This window comes from Pseudophryne corroboree, chromosome 5 (genome assembly GCF_028390025.1).
Source record: "Pseudophryne corroboree isolate aPseCor3 chromosome 5, aPseCor3.hap2, whole genome shotgun sequence".
In the NCBI taxonomy this organism is placed as follows: Eukaryota; Metazoa; Chordata; class Amphibia; order Anura; family Myobatrachidae; genus Pseudophryne; species Pseudophryne corroboree.
In genome coordinates, this window is record NC_086448.1 from 451,106,073 (window position 1) to 451,115,779 (window position 9,707).

A 9,707-nucleotide genomic window follows, 5' to 3' on the forward strand; every position below is an offset into this window, starting at 1 on the left:
TGGATGCTGGGGACTCCGTAAGGACCATGGGGATTATACCAAAGCTCCCAAACGGGCGGGAGAGTGCGGATGACTCTGCAGCACCAAATGAGAGAACTCCAGGTACTCCTCAGCCAGGATATCAATTTTGTAGAATTTTACAAACGTATTTGCTCCTGACCAAGTAGCTGCTCGGCAAAGTCGTAAAGCCGAGACTCCTTGTGGAGTGGGCATTTACAGATTTTTGGCTGTGCCCAGCGCACTCTCAAGAGAGAAAGCTGCCCCCACCCTGTGCACAGAGCACGGACTGTCTCCCTGGCAATATTTAGCCAGCAACACTAATTGCCTGATGATTCCCTGACTAATCCACTACCATACAGGTTATTTACCCGTTGTATGATAATTATTCTCCCCTTTTTTTCTGTTTTAAGTGTCATTGAGTGTAGATATCCACACTTTGCAAACGGTGCATAGACACATGGCACTTATTTATAACAGGGATTCGTGTTGTTAGCTATCATTTTGGTGCTACATTAAATTCCTTCAATTTAGCCAGGCAATCACTCTTTAACTCAGGTACTCCGTTGGTGGGAGAGCTCTTTACACTTTTACACATTTATTATTCTGTGATTATTCTGCTAAAGTAATTGGACACTTTATGCAATCTATTTGTAAATAGAACATCAGCTGCTCTTACATTGTTTTCTGCTGGTTTCAAATCTGAAGAGACTAGAGTCAGTATCTCTGTAGCTTTCTCAGCAATTGGTTATTGTGACTAATTGCGACAATCATTTTGATCATTTGTTAAAAATAATTGGTTACTTTAAGCAACATAACTGTAATCAGCTGTCTTTACATTGTTTTGTGCTGATTCTAAATCTGAAGCTCTCAAAAGATTTTATGTTGAGACCAGAGTCAGCGTTTCTGCACTTTTCTTAGTAATCCGTTATTGTGACAAATTAATGAGGCAATCATTTGATAGAAACTTGCAGCTTCTTGCAGCCTATGTGGTTTATTATAAAACAAACACATTTGTTTGCATTGTGTCACTGTGACAACCAATTGCATCTTGCAGTGTTAGAAGGCAGCCGGTTTTTGCAACCTATGTGGTGTGTTTAAAACAATTGTATCTGTCTTCATTTGGACACAGAGCTGCCCAGACACCTTTTTTGCAACAATGTATGTATGAACAGTCAGCTGCCTCTGCAGCCTCAGCAGTGCATATTAGGGGTGTTGTGACAAAGCTACAAAAAGCAATATCCATTTCATATCTAGCAACTCTGTGGAAACTCTTTATACACAACCACATTTTTGTTATAATGAAACAGGGTACTGCCTAGACAGCTCCTGTAAATCCTGATATAAGATTCAGCGTATGATATCCTGCATGATTGTTTATTCCATATGATTGTTTATTAGCATTCTATCAAATCAATTAACTCCTGTCATATCAGCATTTCAATTGCCTCATTTAATTAGCTTGAGGCGACTCCTGCATGTGCCTTCTACTATAAACATAACGTGGAGGATTTCGTCAGTGAATAATCCCTCCACATCTTGGTCCTCCTTGGGCCATCAATTGGCCAATATCAATTGGCGACTGTCAATTCAATAATAATTTTTCATGGAATTGTATTTTGCCTCAAATATCAGCCATTCTCCATGCTGAGAGGTATTTACCACATCTTCTACAGTCATACCATGCTGGATCTGCCCGATCTCGTCTGATCTTGGAAGCCAAGCAGCATTGGGCCCGGTCAGTACCAGAAAGGGTGACCCTCTGGGAATACTGGGTACTGTAGTCCTTTCAAGGTACATACCTTTCATTGACCAGCAGAACCTACTTGTCAGTTAATACTGCAGAACACGCAGTACAGTTGATCATTTCAAAAGGAGTCCTGGTAATTAAAAAGCCGGTTTCTCCTTCTTGTGTCTCTTATATGAGATATACATGCGTATTTTCAATCATAAACTCATAGAGATAACAAGAACTTTCATTTTCGCAGTGGACATATGTCTAACAATAATACTCGCCTAGAATCCAGAGGGTGTACAGACAAATTTTCTGTCACCTATTTTCAATAGGCGAGTGACATATCATTACTATATCGTCTTTTTTATATGCTATTTAATACTTGTTTTAACCTACTTTGCTGTTTCACACAGCAAGGTTTTTTTCATATAATTAATGAAACTTTTTCGTCTGTAGAAATAAAAGTTACGTTTTAATGCTTTATATACACTCCATCATTACATAACCTTGTCATTCAATCAATTTAAAAAGTGTGCCCCAGAGAGACATATCAAACAGCTCTTTTCTTTTGCCTCTTTGCAAAACCACCCGTATCTGCCACAGAATGTGCAAGCTGAATTGTACTACAAATCCAACGAGCAATAGTCTGCCTTAGAAGCAGGAGCACCCAGCTTGTTGGGTGCATACAGGATAAACAGCGAGTCAGATTTCCTGACTCCAGCCGTCCTGGAAACATATATTTTCAGGGTACTGACAACGTCTAGCAACTTGGAGGCCTCCAAGTCCCTAGTAGCCGCAGGCACCACAAATAGGGTGGTTCAGGTGAAACGCTGAAACCACCTTGGGGAGAAACTGAGGACGAGTCCTTAAATTCCGCCCTGTCCGAATGGAAAATCAGATAAGGGCTTTTTCAGGATAAAGCCGCCAATTCTGACACGCGCCTGGCCCAGGCCAGGGCCAACAGCATGACCACTTTTCATGTGAGATATTTTAACTCCACAGATTTAAGTGGTTCAAACCAATGTGACTTTTGGAACCCAAAACTACATTGAGATCCCAAAGTGCCACTGGAGGCACAAAAGGAGGCTGTATATGCAGTACCCCTTTTACAAACGTCTGAACTTCAGGGACTGAAGCTAGTTCTTTTTTGGAAGAAAATTGACAGGGCCGAAATTTGAACCTTAATGGACCCCAATTTCAGGCCCATAGACACTCCTGTTTGCAGGAAATGTAGGAACCGACCCAGTTGAATTTCCTCCGTCGGGCCTTACTGGCCTCTCACCACGCAACATATTTTCGCCAATTGCGGTGATAATGTTTTTGCGGTTACATCCTTCCTGGCTTTGATCAGGATAGGGATGACTTAATCCGGAATGCCTTTTTTCCTTCAGGATCCGGCGTTCAACCGCCATGCCGTCAAACGCAGCCGCGGTAAGTCTTGGAACAGACAGGGTCCTTGCTGGAGCAGGTCCCTTCTTAGAGGTAGAGGCCACGGATCCTCCGTGAGCATCTCTTGAAGTTCCGGTTACCAAGTCCTTCTTGGCCAATCCGGAACCACGAATATAGTGTTTACTCCTCTACATCTTATCAATCTCAGTACCTTGGGTATGAGAGGCAGAGGAGGGAACACATACCCTGACTGGTACACCCACGGTGTTACCAGAGCGTCTACAGCTTATTGCCTGAGGGTCCCTGGACCTGGCGCAATACCTGTCGAGTTTTTAATCATGTGGAAGACTTCTGGGTGAAGTCCCCACTCTCCCGGGTGGAGGTCGTGCTGAGGAAGTCTGCTTCCCAGTTGTCCACTCCCGGAATGAATACTGCTGACAGTGCTATCACATGATTTTCCGCCCAGCGAAGAATCCTTGCAGCTTCTGCCATTGCCCTCCTGCTTCTTGTGCCACCCTGTCTGTTTACGTGGGTGACTGCCGTGATGTTGTCCGACTGGATCAACACCGGCTGACCTTGAAGCAGAGGTCTTGCTAAGCTTAGAGCATTGTAAATGGCCCTTAGCTTCAGGATATTTATGTGAAGTGATGTCTCCAGGCTTGACCATAAGCCCTGGATATTCCTTCCCTGTGTGACTGCTCCCCAGCCTCGCAGGCTGTCATCCGTGGTCACCAGGACCCAGTCCTGAATGCCTAATCTGCGGCCCTCTAGAAGATGAGCACTCTGCAACCACCACAGGAGGGACACCCTTGTCCTTGGTGACAGGGTTATCCGCTGATGCATCTGAAGATGCGACCCGGACTAATTGTCCAGCAGGTCCCACTGGAAAGTTCTTGCGTGGAATCTGCCGAATGGGATTGCTTCGTAGGAAGCCACCATTTTACTCTCCTTGTGCATTGATGCACTGAGACTTGGCTCGGTTTTAGGAGGTTCCTGACTAGCTCGGATAACTCCCTGGCTTTCTCCTCCGGGAGAAACACCTTTTTCTGGACTGTGTCCAGGATCATCCCTAGGAACAGAAGACACGTCGTCGGAACCAGGTGCGATTTTGGAATATTGAGAATCCAATCGTGCTGCCGCAACACTACCTGAGATAGTGCTACACCGACCTCCAACTGTTCCCTGGATCTTACCCTTATCAGGGAATTGTCCAAGTAAGGGATAACTAAAATTCACTTCCTTCGAAGGAATATCATTATTTCGGCCATTACCTTGGTAAAGACCCGGGGTGCCGTGGACCATCCATACGGCAGCGTCTGAACTGATAGTGACAGTTCTGTACCATAAACCTGAGGTACCCTTGGTGAGAAGGGTAAATTATTGACATGAAGGTAAGCATCCTTGATGTCCCGAGACATCATGTAGTCCCCTTCTTCCAGGTTCGCAATCACTGCTCTGAGTGACTCAATCTTGAATTTGAACCTCTGTATGTAAGTGTTCAAAGATTTTAGATTTAGAATCGGTCTCACCGAGCCGTCTGGCTTCGGTACCACAACAGTGTGGAATAATACCCCGTTCCCTGTTGCAGGAGGGGTATCTTGATTATCACCTGCTGGGAATACAGCTTGTGAATGGCTTCCAAAACTGTCTCCCTGTCAGAAGGAGACATCGGTAAAGCCGACTTTAGGAAACGGCGAGGGGGAGACGTCTCGAATTCTAATTTGTACCCCTGAGATATCACCTGAAGGATCCAGGGGTCTACTTGCGAGTGAGCCCACTGCGCGCTGAAATTCATTGAGACGGGCCCCCCACCGTGCCTGATTCTGCTTGTAAAGCCCCAGCGTATACTGAGGGCTTGGCAGAGGCGGGAGAGGGTTTCTGTTCCTGGGAACTGGCTGATTTTCTGCAGCCTTTTTCCTCTCCCTCTGTCACGGGGCAGAAATGAGGAACCTTTTGCCCGCTTGTACACGAAAAGACTGCGCCTGATAATACGGCGTCTTCTCATGTTGAGAGGCGACCTGGGGTACAAACGTGGAATTCCCAGCTGTTGCCGTGGCCACCAGGTCTGAAAGACCGACCCCAATTAATTCCTCTTAATAAAGCAATACTTCCAAATGCCGCTTGGAATACGCATCACCTGACCACTGACGTGTCCATAACCCTCTACTGGTAGAAATGGACAACGCGTTTAGACTTGATGCCAGTCGGCAATTATTCCGCTGTGCATCACGCATATATAGAAATGCATCTTTTAAATGCTCTATAGGCAAAAATATACTGTCCCTATCTAGGGTATCAATATTTTCAGTCAGGGAATCCGACCACGCCAACCCAGCACTGCACATCCAGGCTGAGGCGATTGCTGGTCGCAGTATAACACCAGTATGTGTGTAAATACCTTTTAGGATACCCTCCTGCTTTCTATCAGCAGGATCCTTAAGGGCGGCCATCTCAGGCGAAGGTAGAGCCCTTACAAGCGTGTGAGCGCTTTATCCACCCTAGGGGATGTTTCCCAACGCACCCTAACCTCTGGCGGGAAAGGATATAATGCCAATAACATTTTAGAAATTATCAGTTGTTATCGGGGGAAACCCACGCATCATCACACACCTCATTTAATTTCTCAGATTCAGGAAAACTACAGGTAGTTTTTCCTCACCGAACATAATACCCCTTTTTTGGTGGTACTCGTATTATCAGAAATGTGTAAAACATTTTTTATTTTTTTTGCCTCAATCATGTAACGTGTGGCCCTACTGGAAGTCACATTCGTCTCTTCACCGTCGACACTGGAGTCAGTATCCGTGTCGGCGTCTATATCTGCCATCTGAGGTAACGGGCGCTTTAGAGCCCCTGACGGCCTATGAGACGTCTGGACAGGCACAAGCTGAGTAGCCGGCTGTCTCATGTCAACCACTGTCTTTTATACAGAGCTGACACTGTCACGTAATTCCTTCCAACAGTTCATCCACACAGGTGTCGACCCCCTAGGGGGTGACATCACTATTACAGGCAATCTGCTCCGTCTCTACATCATTTTTCTCCTCATACATGTCGACACAAAAGTACCGACATACAGCACACACACAGGGAATGCTCTGATAGAGGACAGGACCCCACTAGCCCTTTGGGGAGACAGAGGGAGAGTTTGCCAGCACACACCAGAGCGCTATATATATACAGGGATAACCTTATATAAGTGTTTTTCCCCTTATAGCTGCTGTATAGTTAATACTGCGCCTAATTAGTGCCCCCTCTCTTTTTTAACCCTTTCTGTAGTGTAGTGACTGCAGGGGAGAGACAGGGAGCTTCCCTCCAACGGAGCTGTGAGGGAAAATGGCGCCAGTGTGCTGAGGAGATAGGCTCCGCCCCCTTATCGGCGGCCTTATCCCCCGTTTTTCTATGTATTTTGGCAGGGGTTAAATGCATCCATATAGCCCAGGAGCTATATGTGATGCATTTTTTTGCCATCCAAGGTGTTTTTATTGCGTCTCAGGGCGCCCCCACCCAGCGCCCTGCACCCTCAGTGACCGAAGTGTGAAGTGTGCTGAGAGCAATGGCGCACAGCTGCAGTGCTGTGCGCTACCTTGTTGAAGACAGGACGTCTTCTGCCGCCGATTTTCCGGACCTCTTCTGCCTTCTGGCTCTGTAAGGGGGCCGGCGGCGCGGCTCTGGGACCCATCCAAGCTGGGCCTGTGATCGTCCCTCTGGAGCTAATGTCCAGTAGCCTAAGAAGCCCAATCCACTCTGCACGCAGGTGAGTTCGCTTCTTCTCCCCTTAGTCCCTCGATGCAGTGAGCCTGTTGCCAGCAGGTCTCACTGAAAATAAAAAACCTAAACTAAAACTTTCACTAAGAAGCTCAGGAGAGCCCCTAGTGTGCACCCTTCTCGTTCGGGCACAGAGATCTAACTGAGGCTTGGAGGAGGGTCATAGGGGGAGGAGCCAGTGCACACCAGATAGTCCTAAAGCTTTCTTTAGATGTGCCCAGTCTCCTGCGGAGCCGCTATTCCCCATGGTCCTTACGGAGTCCCCAGCATCCACTTAGGACGTTAGAGAAAATGGTGCTGGGGAGTGCTGAGGGAGAAGCCCCGCCCCCTCGGCGGCGGGCTTCTGTCCCGCTTAAATATAATAAAAAACTGGCGGGGGCTCTTTTATATATACAGTGCCTAGCTGTATATATATTTCTTTTGCCAGAAATGAGGTTTATATTGCTGCCCAGGGCGGGGCCCCTGCGCCCAGCACCCTTACAGTGACTGCCGTGTGTGAGGTGTGTGGGAGCAATGGCGCAGAGCTGCACTGCTGTGCGTTACCTCAGTGAAGATCATGAAGTCTTCTGCCGCCTCTGAAGTCTTCTTTTCTTCTCATACTCACCCGGCTTCTATCTTCCGGCTCTGTGAGGAGGAAGGCGGCGCGGCTCCGGGACGAACTCCAGGGTGAGACCTGTGTTCTGACTCCCTCTGGAGCTAATGGTGTCCAGTAGCCTAAGAAGCAGAGCCTTGAAACTCACAGAAGTAGGTCTGCTTCTCTCTCCTCAGTCCCTCGATGCAGGGAGTCTGTTGCCAGCAGGCTCCCTGAAAATAAAAAACCTAACAAATATACTTTCTGTCAGAAAGCTCAGGAGAGCTCTCTGAAAAGCACCCAGTCTCCACTGGGCACAGTATCAAACTGAGGTCTGGAGGAGGGGCATAGAGGGAGGAGCCAGTGCACACCAGATATAAAGTCTTTCTTAAAGTGCCCATGTTTCCTGCGGAGCCCGTCTATCCCCTTGGTCCTTACGGAGTCCCCAGCATCCTCTAGGACGTAAGAGAAAGATGTGATTAAAATCCATGGACCTTTTCATCACACTTTTTCCTTTTTTTAAATATTTTCTTTTAACGCTCCTTGCTGAGTCTGGAACTGGATGTCAGAGTCTGAGCTTCAATGTTCCAGTGCTCATGTGTGCACCATCTCACACATGCATTGTTTGATACCTAACTAGCTTGAAAGGCAATAAAGCTGGGTACACACCTGGCCTACAGATGTTGGCCATTTGGCCGATCCGATAACCTAACGTTTGGTAAATGCATACAGACTTACCAATTGTCCGCCCAATGTGTCGTGCCTGAAGTCACAACTGGGCAGGCATTTAAATGTGCCCACTTAGTTATGATATCAGTCACAGGCAGTCCCTGCAGCAAGTGTACGACTACCTGTACAGACAGCCAGATATGCCGATTTATGAGCAGCTGTGCTGCAATGTCGTCCCATATTTCTGTGAACATAGTTCACGGACATATCGGGTATACACACCCGCTGACACGATATATCGGTGGACACACAGGCTGATCACAGTTTAAAAAAAAAGTTAAAAAAAGCATACCAGTCCCAGGCGCCGGTGATCGGTGCTCCGGTACGAGTTGCTGTTCATCGGGACCTACTGTGCAGTAAAGTGATGCTGTAAAACGTCAGCTTACTTTACAGCACCGGGTGTCACAGAAGCACACAAGATCCGATGCCCGGCACCCTTGGTCACCAGCTCCCTGGACTGGTATGTATATTTTCCGCTGGGGGTGGTAGTCCCGACAGGGTAGGGGGGTCGATCCAGCGGCAGCATATATAGCCCATGCGCAGCATACCCTCCAACTGTACCTTCTTGGTTGATACATTACCGTTTTTTTATGGTCTGTACCAGCCAAAAGGGGCTATGTAACTGTTTTCAGCGTCTCCCATTCCTATTGAAGCCTATGGGAGCGCCCTTTTACCCGTGACCACGCCCCTCCCTTATTTGTACCGATTTTCAGCTCTGCAGTGTTGGGAGGATATCCAATGTCCCGCCGGGGGCTATCCTATTACCCCCGATAAGCAAGCATGAGCGGTGGCTTATCGGGAGTTACTTGATACTGCACTGTGTCAGACTGCTGACAGCTCCCGATGCAGCGCTGCTCCCTCCGGTCACATGGGCGCTCCCCCGTCATGTGACCACTGTCTGGTGGCGGGGAGATGCAGTCACGCCGCTGCCCCAGCTTCTCCGACTGGGGTCACTGCTCCGAGTGGCAGCTTCCGGGCCAGGGCTCCTTGCCTGCACTCCCAGCCTGCTGCAGCGGGCATGGGACACTGCAGGTTGTCCCGGTCATTGCGAACCTGTGTGTTTTTTCGGGAGAATGGGCATTTTTTTTTTTTACAGGCGATCAATCTGGATAGCCTGTAAAAACAAATCGGTGAAACATCAGGAAAAATCGTGAAAAACATGTTGTTCGCACCCAGGGCCGGTTCCGGGGCTTCTTGCGCCCCGGGCGGCATCAGGGGGCGTGCCTTCATACAGGGGGCATGGTCAGTTACGCCCCCTGTACTGTAGTAGGATGTGCGTTGCGCGATGACGTCATCGCGCACCGCACAGCAAAGGTCCTCTCCACGAAGGAAAACTAGACGCTAAGTGTCTAGTTCCCTTCGTGGAGAGGACCTTTGCTGTGCGGTGCGCGATGACGTCAACGCCCACCGCACATCATTACAGTTAAGGTCCTCTCCAGGAAGGGAAACTAGACGCGTAGCGTCTAGTTTCCCTTCACAGCGGGCAGCCCACGGAGGGAAACTAGACGCGTAGCGTCT

The 9,707-nt window shown here is 48.0% G+C and overlaps 1 pseudogene; it reads left to right on the plus strand.

Moving 5' to 3' along the window:
• The first annotated feature begins 1,665 nt into the window (after positions 1-1,665).
• On the plus strand, positions 1,666-1,784 carry LOC134930845 (5S ribosomal RNA; annotated as a pseudogene).
• The last annotated feature ends 7,923 nt before the right edge of the window (positions 1,785-9,707 follow it).